At 31.9% G+C, this 18,117-nt stretch overlaps 2 long non-coding RNA genes across 3 annotated transcripts in view; both read left to right on the top strand.

Annotated features, from left to right (window-relative positions):
* Window positions 1–7,775, top strand: part of LOC118075147 (uncharacterized) — a 31,986-nt gene extending 24,211 nt beyond the window's left edge. Inside the window, exon 3 of the long non-coding RNA XR_004691276.1 lies at window positions 5,909–7,775. This is a non-coding gene — a long non-coding RNA (uncharacterized lncRNA). The remainder of the gene's footprint in view (window positions 1–5,908) is intronic.
* A 434-nt stretch (window positions 7,776–8,209) lies between these two features.
* On the top strand, window positions 8,210–12,055 carry LOC118075145 (uncharacterized). Of its 2 annotated transcripts, none has more exons than XR_004691275.1 (3): window positions 8,210–10,394; window positions 10,924–11,350; window positions 11,504–12,055. It is a non-coding gene; the product is annotated as an uncharacterized lncRNA (long non-coding RNA). The 2 variants fall into 2 exon arrangements; XR_004691274.1 differs by having other exon boundaries at window positions 10,924–11,364.
* Window positions 12,056–18,117: the final 6,062 nt, after the last annotated feature.

Here is an 18,117-nt window from a genome sequence, read left to right as displayed (position 1 = left end):
TAATAGAATTTTTATAGTTGATAGGTAACAATTAAAAGTAAAGCTTTTTTTTTAAAAAATTATATCTTTGTAAATAATAATCGTAATTAGGTTTTTAAAGAAGCATTTTAAAGCTCAAAATGTGAGCTTTCGAAAGATATCCCTAAATTTTATCGAAAAAATTTATTTTTTTAAGGTTAACCGTAAAGGTATTATTTTTATTGATTTTTACCCCTTCTTTTTAAATTTTTATTTTTAAAATTTGAGTTGTGGCAATACTTTTTCAACAGTATATATTCAAAATAGAGCTTTAAAATCAATCCCAAATGATTAAAATTGAATCATTTTCAATCATTCAACGATTATTTATAAACTGCTTAATCAATTGATGTCCTCATAGGTGCATTATTTTTTCTCAAAAAACTTTATTAATTTAAAAAGGAAAATATTGTGGTAAGTTAAATTTTTTTTTAAAGGTAAATAATAGTATTATGATGAGACCCCAAACAAAAGAAATAAGTTAGAAAAAAAAAATGTATTCACTACAACAAACGGTCTCGGATTTAAAATCGATCGATTAACATAACAAGAAAATAAATAAAAATTCATGTGTAACCCTCTTGTATGACCTAAGCTTATCAGGAATCAAGCAATTTTTCCATATATTTTAAAGATGCTCGCGGCCACTGAACTTTACTACTTTTTTTCCCTCTCTTGTACAGGTGCCGGTTGACATAGACCGATTGTATCAATCGACCCATCAGATCATTGTGTATTGAGGACTCGTTCCATACTAAATTTCCATAAACCGTCGCGTCGAATTGTATATACTTATTCCTATACATGTATGTACAAATAAATATGTATATAAATATATTAAACTGTCATTTAAATATTGAATAATTTTTCATTTTGTCATGGATTTTATTTCAAAATCAATCGGTAGGTCAGCATATTTTTCATTTATTTATCAATCTTTTGTTTATTTAATAATATCTTTTTCAACATTTTTAAACGCCTGAGGTGTGTTTTTTTACTTTATGAAGTAAATCAGAGCCATTTTTCGGCTAATAATAGATTTTTTTTTGTTTTAAATTGACTTTTGGCGTGTAATAAACTCGTGTTACATTCGAGTAATCTATCACGAATTACTTAATTCCAGGTCGTAAGTCACCTGTTTGCTGTATAGACATGCATATACATGTGCATGCATAAAAGTATATATACTTAAATACTATCGCAAACGAAATTTTAATTTATGCCTGCCATTATCCCACCTACTCTCGAGTAATGGCATGCAAGGAGACAGACAACGAAAGAAGCTTATAAAATTATGTACTCACGATAAAAATATTCACTTTTTGCTTATTTTTTTCGCAACATTTACTACATGTGTAGTACACGAAAAAATTTTCATGTGGTATGAATAAATTTACTTCATACATGCATTTAGAGTAACGCATTTCGTCAAACTTTTCATTGCGATTTTGTTTAAAAAATTATTATGCTCAAATTTATGATAAAAATGAAAAGTAAAAAACAATGTCTTATAGATTTTGCAATTACTCATCTTAAATTCTTCACTAAAAGTTTTTTGAAACAACAACAAAGACTTGAAAAAAATTCATAAACAGTTATCATGAAGAAAAGCCTCGAAAAGTTTTTTTATTTAAATAATAATAATAATTTTTTAAAAATTAGTGATATTAAAATAAAAATGTGGTTTTAATTTATGCAAAGAGCAGTGGCTTATTTATATCCAAAGTGAAAATTGTATTATATATAGAGTTAATTAAACAATAATTTACTTAAAGGAAGATGTTAGAGGGTTAAATTTATAAGGCAGTAATTGCTCTGCTAACATATACGTCGTTTTCTGCATCTCACACGCTGCAATATTTTTTAGCAATAAGTGGTTTCGCTTCGCGTGCATGTCGATATTCACGAAACGCGTAAAATCCTGACTAGCGGTGAATAACAGCCACAAGTGGATGTGATAGAATAAGAAAATGCTTAATGTACACGAGAGAAAAAAATACACTGGAGATTTGTATAAGAACGGTCCATAAATTGTGAGAAATAATGATGTCAGCCTCTCTAATGAGCTTCAGGTGGGTGGGTTTATTCAATGTTAGATTTTTAACCCGTAATAAAATTTAATTTTATAATAATTTATATATTAAATCTAAATAATCACCTAATTTTAATCCCAATTACTTCATTGAATAATAAATAACTTATTTATTCAACAAAGCTCATCAGTTATTTTTTTCAGCATTCAAATAAATTTTTTTCAGCAAAATTTTAATAATTAAAGAATATTTACTAGTAGTAAGTAATAATTATGAATAAATAAAAGAATACATTTATTCATGAACATTTAAAATTGGAAAAATAAATTACAAGCATAATGATGAGTTTACGATGTGAATAATTAAAAAAAATAGAGCAAAAATAATCGAAACTGAAAACTGAAATGCTAATAGGTAGATATAAATAAACAAAACTGATGTTTAATTAATAAAAGTAAAAGTAGAAAATATTTATTATGCTTACAGTTAAGTATAATTAATTTGTGCACCGGATTTCAAAAATATCTGTAAACAATTTTTATCAGGGACGAGGTCGAAATAAACATTACGAATAAATATATATACTTGACTAAAAGAGCTGAAAAGCACGCGAGTTTTGTATCCGGAGATACTGGTTGCCGCACCTGTAATCCTCTCGAGTGCTCTGCATGCTTGCGTGGGCGTCTGATGATCCCATCGAAACACAGCGCGAGTATATATCCAACGACACGAAATCTCAGTCTCTATTTATTTTTTGATTATATCTCCAGGTGATAAAAAGAAATGATGATAATCTACGGTATCATTTTATATCCTCTCAATAATCCACTTGATTGCAAATTTTATATTATCCGAAAATAATTATTCGTATATTTTACTATTAAAGTCGCAAACAGAATTTCTAGTGAGCTGCTTTTTGCTCATTTATTTTAATCGTGGCACATTTATGACCGAAATATGGATCCCGGAATAAATGTTGTGACCATAATTAGGGCCAATGTGTTTTTTATTACTAGTTATGAGGAATGTTAATTTAAAGACTACACTGCCAAAATAAATTACTAAATATCCAAGTGTTTAAAAACTAAATACTTTAAATTTCTTATTACTAAACACTTGAATTTTTTTTTTCAATGAAAACTTTTAAAAGTCACGAGAATACGCCAAGAGTCTAGCGTGGGTGAATTTAGCAAGGAAAAGTAAAAAAAAAAAAAATTATAATTAAAGTAAAAGAAAAAATAAAAAATAAGACAGTCGTACTGTTTCACTGTCGAAAAATGTCTGGATGCAAATTGATTAATTAAACCGTAGTCTGTAGAACATGGCAAGCTGATTGAATTTCCGGGATCACAGCGAATTAATTAAAACTGCTCAAGGTAATTTGATTTACGTCGCGCGATATATGGTACACGCATAAATGTGTATGTATAAAAATCGTTATGTGTATATATAAAATACATGGATAGTTTGAAAAATATTTTCGGAGAATTCCCAAAGCCCTGGAGCATGCGGTTATTTTGACAGCCAAGGTTCATTGTGAGGTCAACGGGCCTTGCGCTTTCTCTTGACGTCCCTCCCGGCGCCACGACAACACAAGACGATGAGTCCAAGATATAAGAATAAAGAAGAAAGAAAGAGTTTAACGTGCACGCTTGCAAGAGCTCACGAGCTGTCCAGTAATGACCCATCTTGAACAAATTACCTGACCAGTCGGCATTGCGCGAGGTCGTGTGGCGCCTTTTCCTCCTTATTCGTCCTGTAGGACCGCCGAGTGTCACGCGCGCGACTCAATATGTAAGAGAATTCTTCTATTTAGAAAAAAACAATTCTTTGAGCTTGAGAACAGCCAGATTTTGTTATTTACCTAATAGAATTGCATCATATCAAACAACCCAAGAAGACAATAATAATTTTTCTTCAAGTTTTTTTTATAGAATAAAGGTAAGCATGAAAATGATATCAGGATGTTTACTGATATTCCAAAATAATTTTCAAGAGAATCAATAAATGAATGAAATTGAGATGTAGATACTTGAAATAATGGTGAAATAAAAAAAAGCAGGCCAAGCATAAGCCAAAAGACATGCGGTTGTTGAGGTCAACGGAACTATATAAGAACGAATTGTCTTCTTTTCAGTATCCAACCGAGCGAAACTGAGTCTCCAAAGATAATCGATTTGTATCGACTCTTCCGCGGGGTCTATAACACGCCTCGTTCTTATTCTTTGCAACTCGAATCATCGCAATGAACACAACAAAAAAGACACTGAAAAGTTGGTGTGTTTGGACGCATTTAAAAGATGTTACACGAGTCCAACAACAATGAAACCTGTCACTAGATTCGGGACGCCTATTGGGCACTAACTTTCGCCACGCTTTGCCTGGATAATTGTCCTGTGAATGGAGTGACGGTGTAAAAACGAGTACCACCTTTTTAAGACGTGATTGCACAGATAAAAAAATATATATTTGTAACGTCAGGTTTTCGAAAAATACCTCTTTGTTCACACTCACTATCTTGTGGATTAATTTGGATAATTATTGGCCAAGAAAAAAATTATTTTCATTTTTTTTATCAATAAAACTTTATTGAATTTCCAATAAAAACTTATTGTAATAGAATTAATTTTTGAATTATTGAAATTCGTACGTACGTACGTATGTCTGGATGATTCAATGACTATTTAGGAATTTAGGAAAAAAGTATACAAATCGTTACACCTTAAATACGCCAATATCGTTCACTTCCATCAATAAAATTATGCTGAAAAGTAATTAAGAGTGACCTCAATATTGAAGTATTATTAAAAACATACTAATCAGCACACATCTCTCTAGTTCATCACCGTCATAAGCAAATTTCCCTTGACAGTATATTTAACCCTTCCTTTTTCTAATCTGATAGCAACGTGTAATAATTTACTTGGCTCACTGTTACTGTTATGCAAGATTTAATAGGGTAATAATGGCAGTACGAACAAATCGAGTGCCCGGTAACGCAGGGTGGAGCTCGTCACGATTGAACTGACGTAAGCATCTTGTTGCTCTTCTCGTGATTACTTGCTCTAAGCGTACACAACCGCAGGCTAACGTCGAGGTGAATCGACCTGTGAAATTCGCTAGAGAATTAAAAATATCTTTTTGCTTATTAATTATTCATATTACCAATACACTAGATTATTTCGATCACAATCACTTTCTCTCTAGCTACTTCATTTTTAGTTTCTTGAAATTTTTTTTGTGATGATTCATGGGACGAATGTGGATGGATTTAAGGCAAATATCACTGTAGAATTAGCAAGAGTTGCAAAATAAGAGAAAATTCATTAAATTATTGGTGATGCACCAGCGATGATGGAGTTTGTAATCATTAGTGGCGCAATAGGACACCGCAAAATCCACAGTTATCAGTGATTCACAATTATGAGTGATTATCGGATTGTTTTTAGCTGATTGAGGGCTTCTGAAAGTTACAGATAATTTTTTTTTAATCTTACTTTGGAAACTATAGGGTCATTGATGGCAGAAATAAATATTTTAAATCAATAATATCATCAACAACAATAAGGGAAATTTGATACAAAAAATAATCAACCAGTCAAATAATTCTTTCTAGACTCAATAATTACTTCTAGATTAAATTTTCGATGAGAAAAAAACAGTATTCCAAGTAACAACAAGCTAAATTAAGTCTAACTCCTGGATGTAATTATGAATAAAAAATTATTTTAACTGAATAGAGTTCATAAGCTCTAGAAAAACATATATAATTCGTTAAAGAAATATTTAAATAATTAAAAAACAATTTTCCCTACGGTTAATAATAACCACAAAACTCAGTTTTGTTTTGTTTTCAGGAAGTAGATCACCTGCTACGGAACTGACCATAATCATATCACGTGTGGGTTACGGCTGAGAGAATTTGGATAAGATATACTTAATTCCAACACACACGAGTTATCCCCTAGGGTTTTTACAGTACAATTTATAATAGACTTTATACAGAACACTTTAAGTGTATCCTTACATGCACTCATTCTATGTTAACACTCACCCGGAAGCAACAGCATTACAGGGGTGCAGCAATGTAAGGTGGTGTAGAGGAAATGACTGTCCACTTCACAGCCTAGTTTCAACAGTTATTATAAACACAACGAAAATTATTTAAACATCAAAATACTGTTTGAAATGCATCGAATACATCCGTCAACTTCATTGGTTTATTTCAAAAGGAACTGCACATTTGCTAAATATTTATTTACCAACACTTTCTTTTCTCAATTCAATTTTTTACCAGTACTTTATTACTTACTGTCTTTCCAATGACTTGACACAAAAACAATTGAATTATCGTCTTACCAAAGTGACATGTCAAGCTATCATCATAATTTACATCAATGACTAAATAAATTTTTTTTGGAAATACACAAGTACACCATAAACACCTTAACTTCTCAGAAAAATAGACTGAAGATTATATATACTCTAGACTCTATTGAAACTCATCGAAAAAGTAGCAATTGAATTGTTGAATACAATGTAAATAAGCATTCTTTAATGCGTAATTACAGTGGCAGTAAATCTATTCAAATTCCTTGAGAATTTCCAAAAATAAATAGTCGTAACATAATTAACACTAAGATATGCCAACTAGACTCTTTTGACTCCTAAGAGCCATACAGGTAGCTGAACCTTGCTTACTCGGGCTCATTATGTTAATGCAAGTTAAGCGACCTAAAATTTGCTTCAGGTAATGACTTGGATCTCAAACTTTACTTTGTTCTCAATTTAACAAGGTTGGTGATAAATTAGTCTTACTTACTGACAATTGGTATGTCTAGTACTAGTTATTAGACTATTTATTACTTTAAACATTGATTTTATTTAAAGTCAAATTGAAATTTGGCCATTTTCTTCAAAAATTCTAATGATACGTTACTAACCACTAGAACTTGATGAATGATAAAAATTCAATAATGTTGTACGAATTTAAAAAAAGGAATTAATATAATAATCAGGGCAATGTGAAGCTGTGCAAAATACTGAAGAAAAGAAACGAATACATTCGTGAAGTAAAAAGAAAGATATTGAACATATCTTGTTGCACAATGATCTCTCGGAGGGTCCAGCAGGTCGAAGAAATCGAGGACGTCCATCGATCTCATGGCGGCAGATATGTCAGACTTATCCGATTCCCGTGTCACCGAATTATACAATATACAATATACACATGCGTGAGTAGGACTTGGAGAGAAAATAACATGAATAATATAAAGAAGAAAAGAATATGTTTGATGGTAAGGGGTAAAGTGTTTCGTGGTATGACGATAAATCGTGGGCGCGGGGTCGGCGCCATTCGCGTCATGAATCGCAGAAAGCATCGCGTACACTGCGACGTAACTCGCACGATCACGCGCCCAGGGGGGCACAAGTAAAAATATGGGGTGTCTTGGAATAACAGCACCGGTTTATCCTGCATATCGCCATGACGTTTATAAGGACATGCACCAAACTTGTTGCTTGTCGTGTCGTTATCGACGAGTTTGTCAGTGAAATAATCAAATCTTTCTGACCATTTTTCATAATATCGACTCAGTGCTATACCTTTAAATTCAAAAGTTGCTCACTTAGCTGTCATAGAAACCCTGAACAGCCTTAATTATCAACTACTATCAACAATAAAATATTCATTGATAAAGTATTGAAGAATTACACCAGAAGTTCTACAGCTTGAATTATTAATCTCCAATTTTAAAGAACTCTTCATTAAAAAAAAAAAAGTACCAGCAACTCATTTTTAATGTGTATGATAAAATCAAAAAATTAGAAGGCCTAATGTTACAAAAAAAAAGTATATTTAATTAGGCAGAGAAAATGATAGTTTGGAGTTGGCTTGTATGAAGCATCAGAAGAAATAAATCGTAAATGGTCCAATCAAGTCAAATTTTCTGAGCTCAATGAAGTAAAGGTATTCCCGAATGAGTATTTGATGCAAGCAGTGCAGCTCTTACTAAATAATATACTCATATATATTATTTTAGTGAGGGGCTTACAATGCATCGTATCTGATTTGACCCCAAGGGATTCCTCTGGAAACAAGCGCATGCACACTGAGCCAGTGAAAAAATTTAAATACATATATATATACTTATAAAGTATGTAGTATATAATGTATATATCGGTAGATAACATAATGCAAGAAAAGGTAGAATCTGAGATATTCATCTCCTGGCCACTGCACTGCACTGCTTCACTATATTACACAAATATATATTGTGTTATTATTCAGGTCGTGAACTCGAGATCTAAGGATTATCGATTCCGATCGAAGATTCAGAGTAGTGAGATAAGAACCACTACAGATCGAATATAATATAGGAAATATGATTTCTAGAAATAAAGGAGAGATAAAAAGCTGAATTAAAGATAATGTTGAAATATTTTTTTCTTTGTATTGGAAAGGAAAATTGTTTCGAAGGTTGAAGTTTTTTTTTTTTAGAAAAAAAGCTTTACGAAAAAGTGTTTAAAAGTATTTTCGACTCTTGTTTTAATTTGATTAAATATCACAGAAGACTGTAAAAATTGGTAAATATTTATTGATGCTCGAGTTCATGAGAAAATGATGGCTAAAATCTTTTGGAGAATTTATGGAAGAGTAGAAGCGATCAAAATCTTTCATATTTTACTTTAAACTCCAAATATTGACTCTGAAAGTGAAATTTCACTTCATCACTCCTCTCTATCTACATAGAAACAAGTTCGAATGTGACTTTGGTCACACGATACCACACTTGGGTACAATCTATACACATAATTGCTGTGTCTGTTTCCCGTGAGGGCTGCCGTGAGAACTGGATGTTGTTATAGTCATAGCACAATAATATAATGCACTATAGTAACCTGATGGTAGTCTCACTAAACAAAGAGGCCAAGGGAAAACGTTGAGGAACATTTATTGGGGTAGTTGAGAGTTTCAACCCCGATACAACTACAGACCTTAAGATAGCTTAGGGGAAATTCCAACAAGTGGTTTTGCCATAGCTTTTGCATATTCAACGCTTGGAGAATCGTGAGGTATAGCATGAATATAACAACAACTAAGTGTAGATGCTGGACTATTCTTGTTATATTCGTCAATTACTAAGACCTACAGGTACCAGACGAAAGCTATTCATAGTCTTTCTACAAGAATTATGCATTTAGGGCGAATATAGAAAAATAATAGCTAATAGACTCTTTCTGAGCTAACGAATGTATACGTCTTTTCATGGTAATGGCAAATGTTTAGGGATATTGGTAATTTCTTGATGCAAATAATTTTTGTTTTACTCACTCAAATAATTTCTGTAACTATAAAATATTTTGAAATATTATTAAAAGTCATTTAATAATATTACTATTACGAGTTTTTTATATGTTGATTAATGATGACTTGGTTCTTAGAGACTAGAATAAAAACTTTGCTTTGATAAGGCAGAAATTTTTAGGAAAAAATGGTTTCATTGTCGGGTTCTAGAAACGTTACACAGTTTCCTACTTACAACAGGAGTAAAATATTGTTAAATAGAACTAGATAGTAAAGATAAATGTGTTATTTAATAATCTTGTTGAATTTAGATCATCTAGCTAAACTACTGTAATGAAAAGTAAAACTAGTTAACCATCAAAAATTTATATCGAGAAAGATAGTATTATAAATCAGCTAATTATCTTCCATGAACCACACTCATTGTCAAAGACTGATTCTAAGGTATTCATGACCATTTAAACCCAACGACCAACAGTATAAGTAGTTATCTTAATGATTCTCACCTTTTGAAAAGCTATTTAGGACCAACTAAATAGAACATCATGCTATGATCCTTTTTTCAATACAGTGTTTTCCAATTTTTCCATGTCAAGTCTAATGCGGGTTGCTGGTGGCATAGTATGGTATTACAGGTTCTTTATTACTCTGCTGACCAACGCTTGAACCTTAATGACCTCTCGTTCTCATACAACTACCAACAATTGACCGAACATTTCAAACTTTCCCAAAATACTGTCGGGATTTTCCTCTGGTCATTCAGCTCGTTCTTAAATTCTCAGGTAAATATCAATGTCACTTTCCTCAACACAATGACTAGGAAGTATTGATCGACGTTATTTGAAACTCCTAAGAGACACTAGACAATCGATTGACAGCAGAACTGCAAGTGAATTTTTGAATAGAAGCTAGAGAATAGGAGCAGGAAGAATGATCGATTTTTTTGAGACATCAGAATATATTCGTTATATCGCTTGGTGCTATAGGGGTGTATTGAGTATAAAGAAGATACTTCGATGAAAAAATATGGAGACAAAGTAAGTAAGAAGAGAATTTTTAACAGGAAGATATTTATCAAGATGCTTTTAATATCAACTCAATGGGGTTTTTAATAGGAAAAAAATTGAAAAAGTGTCACAGAAATATTTTTTTCTTTGATTTTCAATGAATTCGAGCTTTCAAATCAGTCATGTTTTACTTCAGAATGTTGAAAACCAGCTTAGCTTCAAATCGAAGATTGACTTTTAGAATTGATTACATTTAATCAATAAACCACTTATTATTCTTCAATCTATAAATCTAAGACTGAAAATAATTCAATAGTAAATTTAATTAAGTCATTCTAATATGTAAGAAGCTCTTTATTATTGTTATAGAGCACGTAAGTAGTTTTAAATCAAGTTTATTAGATTTCATAATAAAAAAAGGTTGATAAAGCCAATTTTCCCACTAGCTGACATGACAAAACCATTGTTTAAATAATTCCACTCTCCTCTGAATGCATGCATGAAAAATGCAAATGATGTAAAACGACGATAAGTACCCAACAATTCCTTGAACTTACAGAAAACGTGTCCCAAGTATAAACTTCACCATCAAGAGTTATTGTACGTCCATATGGCTAGTACGTGTGACAATTGATAACACCAGATGTAGATAAATCATCAAGTGACGTAAACTTTCTTCTCAGATACCATCAATTTCTCTTGAATCATCATCGTAATCAGTTCTTATCTATCGCAAGTTAATCTAATAAAATATTTTCAAAACTGATTACTTGGATTATTTATTTCTGATGCAATGTTGTTTATGGAAGACCAAGATGTGCCTGGTGGCAAATGATTTTACAGTTGAACAAGAGGATGAGAGCTGTTAGGAGATTTTGGCTTCATTAATGCAGGTGCAGGTACGACGATTACCAGACTCAGAACTTGACCAAGTGTGTTCCATATGTAACACATTGGCTCTACTAGTCAACTGGTATAATAAACAGGTACTGTAATCCCGGTAAGTTCTTAAGTAAATTTCCAGCCATATGTCCACCAGACGCTTGTTTTCATGCTAATTCTTACTATCTTTACATAAAAATTTAAGTCTAACATTTTATGTTATTTATTTTTCTTATTAAGTTACGTTTCTTTTTCAGATAATCTTCAAGGGAGGTCATTATTTATTTAATACACTATTATACCTATTTTTTATCAATAAAATTATATCCAATTGTTTGTAAAATGACTTAAAAATACGAATACAACAAACTGTGGTAATATAAAATGAAGGTGGCAAGAGGAAAGTAAAGAAGCAAGAAGTGATTAAAATAGCAACAAAATAAAAAGAGGTGTAAGAGGAGGAAGAAAAAATATGAGATCGATGAAGTGCATCGGCTATTAAGATATTTGAATACATAATATGAAGTACATAGAAGCCTGAGTAGAGGGATATACGTCTGTCGGGACCTACGTCGTCGATAAGCGACACGAGCAGGGGACGCCCCTTAAGGACTTTATCGCCATCGGCGCCGATAAAACGTTAACTGAACATGGACCCGGCTCTCTTTACTTTTTAAACTCAACCATCATCGTTAGTGTTATACGTCATATCCTTCTTTACTTATTTTTACGCGACCGTCTTCATCTGACTGGAACTCAACAGTCTTATCTCAGATTATTTAGTGTTTATAAATACGTTTGAATAAACATGTGCAGGAAATTCATTTTTTTCACGAGAAAAATAAATGAAAATTGAAATTCACTTCTTGACTTGTTTTTCTTTTATTAAATTTATTTACATTATTTTTTAACCAACGTGTATCGAGATTGATATATTTATTTATTATTTAAAAAAGTCTACCTTAATAATGGGTTTTATTTAATGTATTTATTATAAACAATTATTAAATATTTCTGCAACAATAAATTTCCTTCAGTGTATAAAAATTTTCAAAAGGCGAGGAAGAGTGATAACGAATATTTGGACGGTGGCAGACATTTAAAAAAGTTGAAAATAATAAATAAATAACAGGAAAAGCTTTTAAATTGACAGTTATATCAAGATAAGACGATCAAATAAGCACACGACAAAAGCTGAGTGTTCTCAAATTACTTGATTCCAGTTTTCTCGTGGCGATACTCGAGTCTTGCACGTTGATTCTTGCGGCAGATAAGACCGCGGTGTCTCAACCGGGTGGTAGTTGTCTACAGAACTGCCGTAATCTTTTTTTAATTTCCTTTTTGTGCTTGCAAAAATAATGAAAAAAATATTTAATTTAATCAAGACATTATAATGTCCCATTTTAAATGATATTTACATTTTTTCTTGCACTTCAATTTTTTTTTTATGTATCTGTCGTTTGTTAAATATTTAAAAGGGAATTATTTGAATATGTTGAAATGAAAAGATAAAAAATAATATGAACAAACGAATAGTCAGAGTTACTGCAGGCCATTCATGTCGGCCAAGAATATTTTGGCAAATTTATGCCCAATAAAAATTAACCAGACCCTTGACTCGCGTAGTCTCTCATGTAATGCGGTTACGCGACGTTTAACGACAAGGTGGCCCGTCAATCCGCATTCGTCCACATATGAGTTTGTCCGGCATACATTCACTCCTTGCACTCTAGAGAAAAGACAGCACTCGAGAAAATATCATTGGTCGGCAACAACATAAAAGGCTACATGATTTACCGCTAAATCGTCCCTTGGGTGATTTTTTAATTCTTTTTCGGAATTATTCTCAAGTTTAATCTTTTTTTTACACTTCTTCTTCAAGAGCAACTCTTACAAAATCAAGAAATGATGGCCTTGCTTTGAAAATTTTTCACAGATGTTTTAGTAGAGATAAAATAATTTTCTCTACCATAGTCATATGATAATCAGCTTTTATTAGAGCTTTTTAAAAACTAAAAAGTCAGAGCTTTTAAATAAACAATACATCAACTCAATCGGCCGATTTTTTATAGAGATATAAATTTTTAAAAATTCTGAAATAATTACAACTAGATGGGACTCAAAGCAACTTTCTCCATAAAAGTCTTGGTACTTTTACGAATAATTTTTATTACCTAAACGACTGTCTAACGACACCTCTCCCTAACAGAATAGATGTGCGCACATAAATAAAATGTATAGACAACCGATCCATAACAATATTTAGTTATTATTATGATCATCATTACGAAGAGCGTCGACCATAAATCAGGTGGTTTACTTATGTATAATTTAGGGATTTTTCAGACGGTAATACTTGCATTTGCTGTTTTAAGATGAACACTATATTGCTGTTATGAAGGTGCTTTACCAGCAAAATCACACGCATAAATATCTGACGGTATAAATGCGCACCCGCGATGCTCTTACACGCATGCTCAGGCGACGCGAACGGCTTTATATTGCTGCCAAATTACAGTGTGGCCACCCATAATGTGGCCGCAAGCCGTACGAGGGTTGGACTGTGGTAATAATGTTGATATTATAACAACGCCAGAATGTTCCGAACTCGACGACTACGCTTCTGAGGATGAATTATGGAATTGGGGATTTGTGTTAATTTTTCTCAGTTATTGATTTTCGGGTATATGCTTGAGTGATCGTCAATTTTTATTGAATTCTTCATTTTTTACTGCTTCAAATATTTTTTTATGAAGTCTTATTAACCCTTTCTTTAACTGCATTACGCCAGCCAGACGACGCACACTTAAAACAAATCTTTTTTAGTTAAAAATTTATTTACTATTTATCATTAATTAAAAAAAAAAATAAATAAATAAAAAACTATTTTTCAATTTAGAATGCTTGCGTATCATGAAATAAAATTGTTCATTAGACAAATTTTCTTTAGTGTCATTCATCGAGGTCATTAATTGGCTTTTACGATGGTCGAAAATGAAATAGCTCATTGCAACCACAGTGAAAAATTAGCAATTGTAATGCCATGAGGCAAGTGAAAGATGAGAGACAGAAAAAGTGAGAGAAAAAAGAAAAAGTTTAAGAAACAAGACATAAGAGACAGTTAAAAAGAAAGGGAAAAATTATACAGAGGGATAAAGCGAAGAATACGGGACCTGAGAGGGTCACGAGGATTTCATTTGACTGAATAACGTAGCGTTTAAGAACCAGTACCGTTATTGTACTCTGTTTTCTCTTAGTCTCTTCCCTTTTTTTCCAATCCCTCTCATTCCTTTTTTTCACCGCTCATCAGGCAAAATATTTAATTATTAATAAATAAAGAAATCAAAAAAATTCTTGTAAATTAGCCGCCATAAAACATCCCCAATATGTTTTATTCAATTAAAATTGAATAATTGACACCTTTAACCCCTTCCTTCATTTTACAGCTTTTTATTTTCAATTTTGTTCCTTTCAACTATATAATTTAAAAATTCACGGTCAAACAATTTTCGCAGAAGATAGCGATAAAAATCGTTGAAATCGATGGATCACGTTTTAAAATCTCAAGTTAAATGCCCGAGAGATTCTTTTCGTTGGAGCGAGATCAAACTTCGACGCCTCTTCGATCTTTTATACTCATGGGTCGTTCCACCGGTACTTGAATTCCCTTGCATCACTTTTATTTTAGTTATTTATTTGTTTTTTTTTTTGCATGCGCGGGCGTATACAAAAACACTGGATGATGTAAATGAAAACAAGACGAAATAATCGTTTATAATATCAGTGACGATTGGATATAAAATTTCCTTACAGACTAATAAGTTGCCAAGTAATTATTAAAACGTCATTAATCATCACTATTTATTGCTGAATTGTCTAATAAATTTTCTTTTGTTAATAAAAAAAATGATAAACACACGAAAAATAATTTTTAAAAAATGCCAATATTTACTTTTAATTTTAAAATTCCATATCTCTAGTTATTCTAGTTATTGATAAAAAATATAATTTCCTTAATCGTGAAAAAAATTAATAAAAATATTTGATTGTTTAAACAAAGTGGAAGAGGGAATAATAATTATAATTATGATTAATAATGAGTAATGTAATGAACGAAAATAACGTAGAAGGAAGAGAATGTAATAATAATCTCCGATGTTAAATGATCATACCTCGTTTTATATTTCTCTTCCGGACGATTGCACACTTTTGCCTAAAGGCAGATCACGACCTGTGCGAGTTTATACCGATGAGATCGGTAGATCACTACCGATGTAGATCGCCAGTGCCTCGGGTACTAAGGAAGAAATCCACTCCCTTACTATCAACGTAACTCTAGTACTTTACTCTCATATTTATACACAGTACGCTGTCATATATTGCGCAGCGAATAATCATTACGATTAAAAGAAATGTGTTGTTGAGCTTGAAAATTGATTTTTTTTTGACATTTTTAGTAGCAAGAATGAGTATGGTTAGATGCACTAGAATCACAGGCATTGTCCTATAACAAGAGTGCGCATACAAAATCAACACGATTCCATAGCGTCGTGCTGCTGCGCCTACACGATGCCTCGGGATACTTCACTGTAAGACCCAGTTTCTCACGGATTTCATCGACATGTGTCACTAACTGATATTGACTTTCTTGTAGGAAAGATTCTCTCACTCTTACTTACATAAAGAAAATAGTAAGAATTGCTGATTGTTGATAAAACTGCAGTTTAATATTTCTTTCCATCACTGATAGCCTCAATCTCTTTTCTTTTCTTTAAAAAATCATATCTTTTATAATTATCATTTGATGTTTGTAAAAAATAGCTTATTTTATAGCTTTAATTCTCTCGTTTTTAAAACACTATAATAAAATTTTGTTATCACGTGTTGGTGGCCTTAAAAAAATTCAAAAATACGATGATAAAGGTGAGAGAATTTTTAAAAATTTATTAAAATATTCAATTAGAATTCACATCTTTAAAAAATTATATCTCTTGTAATTATGAATCGATTTTAAAAACTCAAAGGGCATCTTAAAGTTTAATTTCTCTCGTTTTTAATCAGTTTCGAAAGATTATTTGATTTTAACTGAATGTTTTGTAAAATATTCCCAAAAAAAGGTCATCCATTTAGTTAATGATAAAACCAATGCAAAGAATATCTGTGAAAAAAATTTCATCGCAAATAAATAATTTATTTCTAAAAAACTTCTTGAACAACAATTCGACATACAACTAACACCTCGCCTTTATACAATCTAGCTCGATATAACAGGTTCGCGGTCACGACCGGACCACACAGCATCTCTGTGACTTCTCAAAGGCTGCCTATAAAGTTTGGTCAGCTTCAAACTGATTCATTCATCGATTCAAGTTTCTCATTCTTCTAGCATCTCATCATTTCCTCATTAATTTTTTTTTTTCAATTAATAATCCTTCTGATTATTTTCAGGACTTTCTTAAATTATTATCAATTTCTTCTCCAACCCAGACAACAAATTATCTCGGGATTCCGTGTTTTGAATAACGACATGAGGAATCACATAATTAGCAGAATAATCATACATTTGGGCGTTTCCTAAATGCGCGCAATCTTTCGTCTGGTGATCACGCAGGCGCGTAACGTCAGTCATCGGCCAATCGTCGACACGTATTGTCATTGAAAAGAGAGGGTTATCTCTGGATACTACTCACATCGCCTTAACAGCACAATTTTGCATTCAATCGCTTACAAAAAATCCTTCCATCTCCGAAACGTTTTATTTTTTACCTTTGCTATTTACAAATACCCTAAAATGGCACAACAAAATTACTACAAAAACTCTAGGTATGTTTTTTAAAAAAAAAAAATTTTGTACCAACACAAACCTGAGTTATTGAGCTGTCAAAGCTCAGAAGATAGTGCTAACTTCGAACGAGCATATCTCTGTGAGGAATGATGACAAAATTTTTAAAAAAATATATAATTAAAGGTCAAAATATCATCTTTAAGATAAATTTTCAGAAAAAATTCTAAGAATAATTTTCTAAAAGTTATGTCGGAAAATGTTGATAAATTGGTGATAGCTTTGATTGATTTTTTCTGAGGTAAAAAGTAAAAGATAAAATTTATTTCTCTCACGTAGAGTTAGTTAAAAAAAAAGGGGGAAAATGTGAGTGGATCAAAGAAAAATAAGTACACACACGACTTTCGTGAAAAAAATGCACTTATATCAAGGACATTAGTGCCTATGGGTACTTAAATCAGCACAGAGCTGTAAGTCTTGTACTCAGTATCTAAATTGGCCAGACTATGTATTTATCAGCGCGCAAAAATCGCCATTTATACAGGAATAAATGCCTACTTTTCGTGCGGTGTGAGTTAATGATTCTCATAATGACTTTGGATATGCTTTTAGGGAAATTTGCAAGCTTTCATATCAACTTTACTTATCAATACGTTGAATTATGCATGATAATATCACTTTCAATACATTCTCTGTACATTTTTATCGTATTCCGAAATATCATCATTCATTGATTTTCGTCTTGAAATTATTTTAAGATTAATACAGAAAAGGTCAACATGTGGAAAACACCTTCAGTATTATTTAGAATTCGGTACCAGTAGATTTGGTGAGAAAACAAAAGTTTATGATGTTGTATTGTAGTAGTGTACCTTTCTACCTAGAGCCAGGGAATTTTGAAGGTGCAGGATGTGACCAGCAGCTCCACATGTTGGCCAGAAGTGTACAGAATTGATGGGATTTATGTGCAATCTTGCTAATTCAAGGCCTACGATATGCAAGACGAGTACACAAGTGTGATAAAAATGCAAGAAAAAATCTGCTGGACATATGGAGTATTTTTGAACGTGCTAATGCGTGAGAATGTGA

Source organism: Chelonus insularis, unplaced genomic scaffold (assembly GCF_013357705.1).
Source record: "Chelonus insularis isolate UGA/USDA-ARS -01 unplaced genomic scaffold, ASM1335770v1 contig_146_pilon, whole genome shotgun sequence".
In the NCBI taxonomy this organism is placed as follows: Eukaryota; Metazoa; Arthropoda; class Insecta; order Hymenoptera; family Braconidae; genus Chelonus; species Chelonus insularis.
Note: the sequence above shows the minus strand (reverse complement) of the source record. Positions and strands in the feature narration are given on the sequence as shown.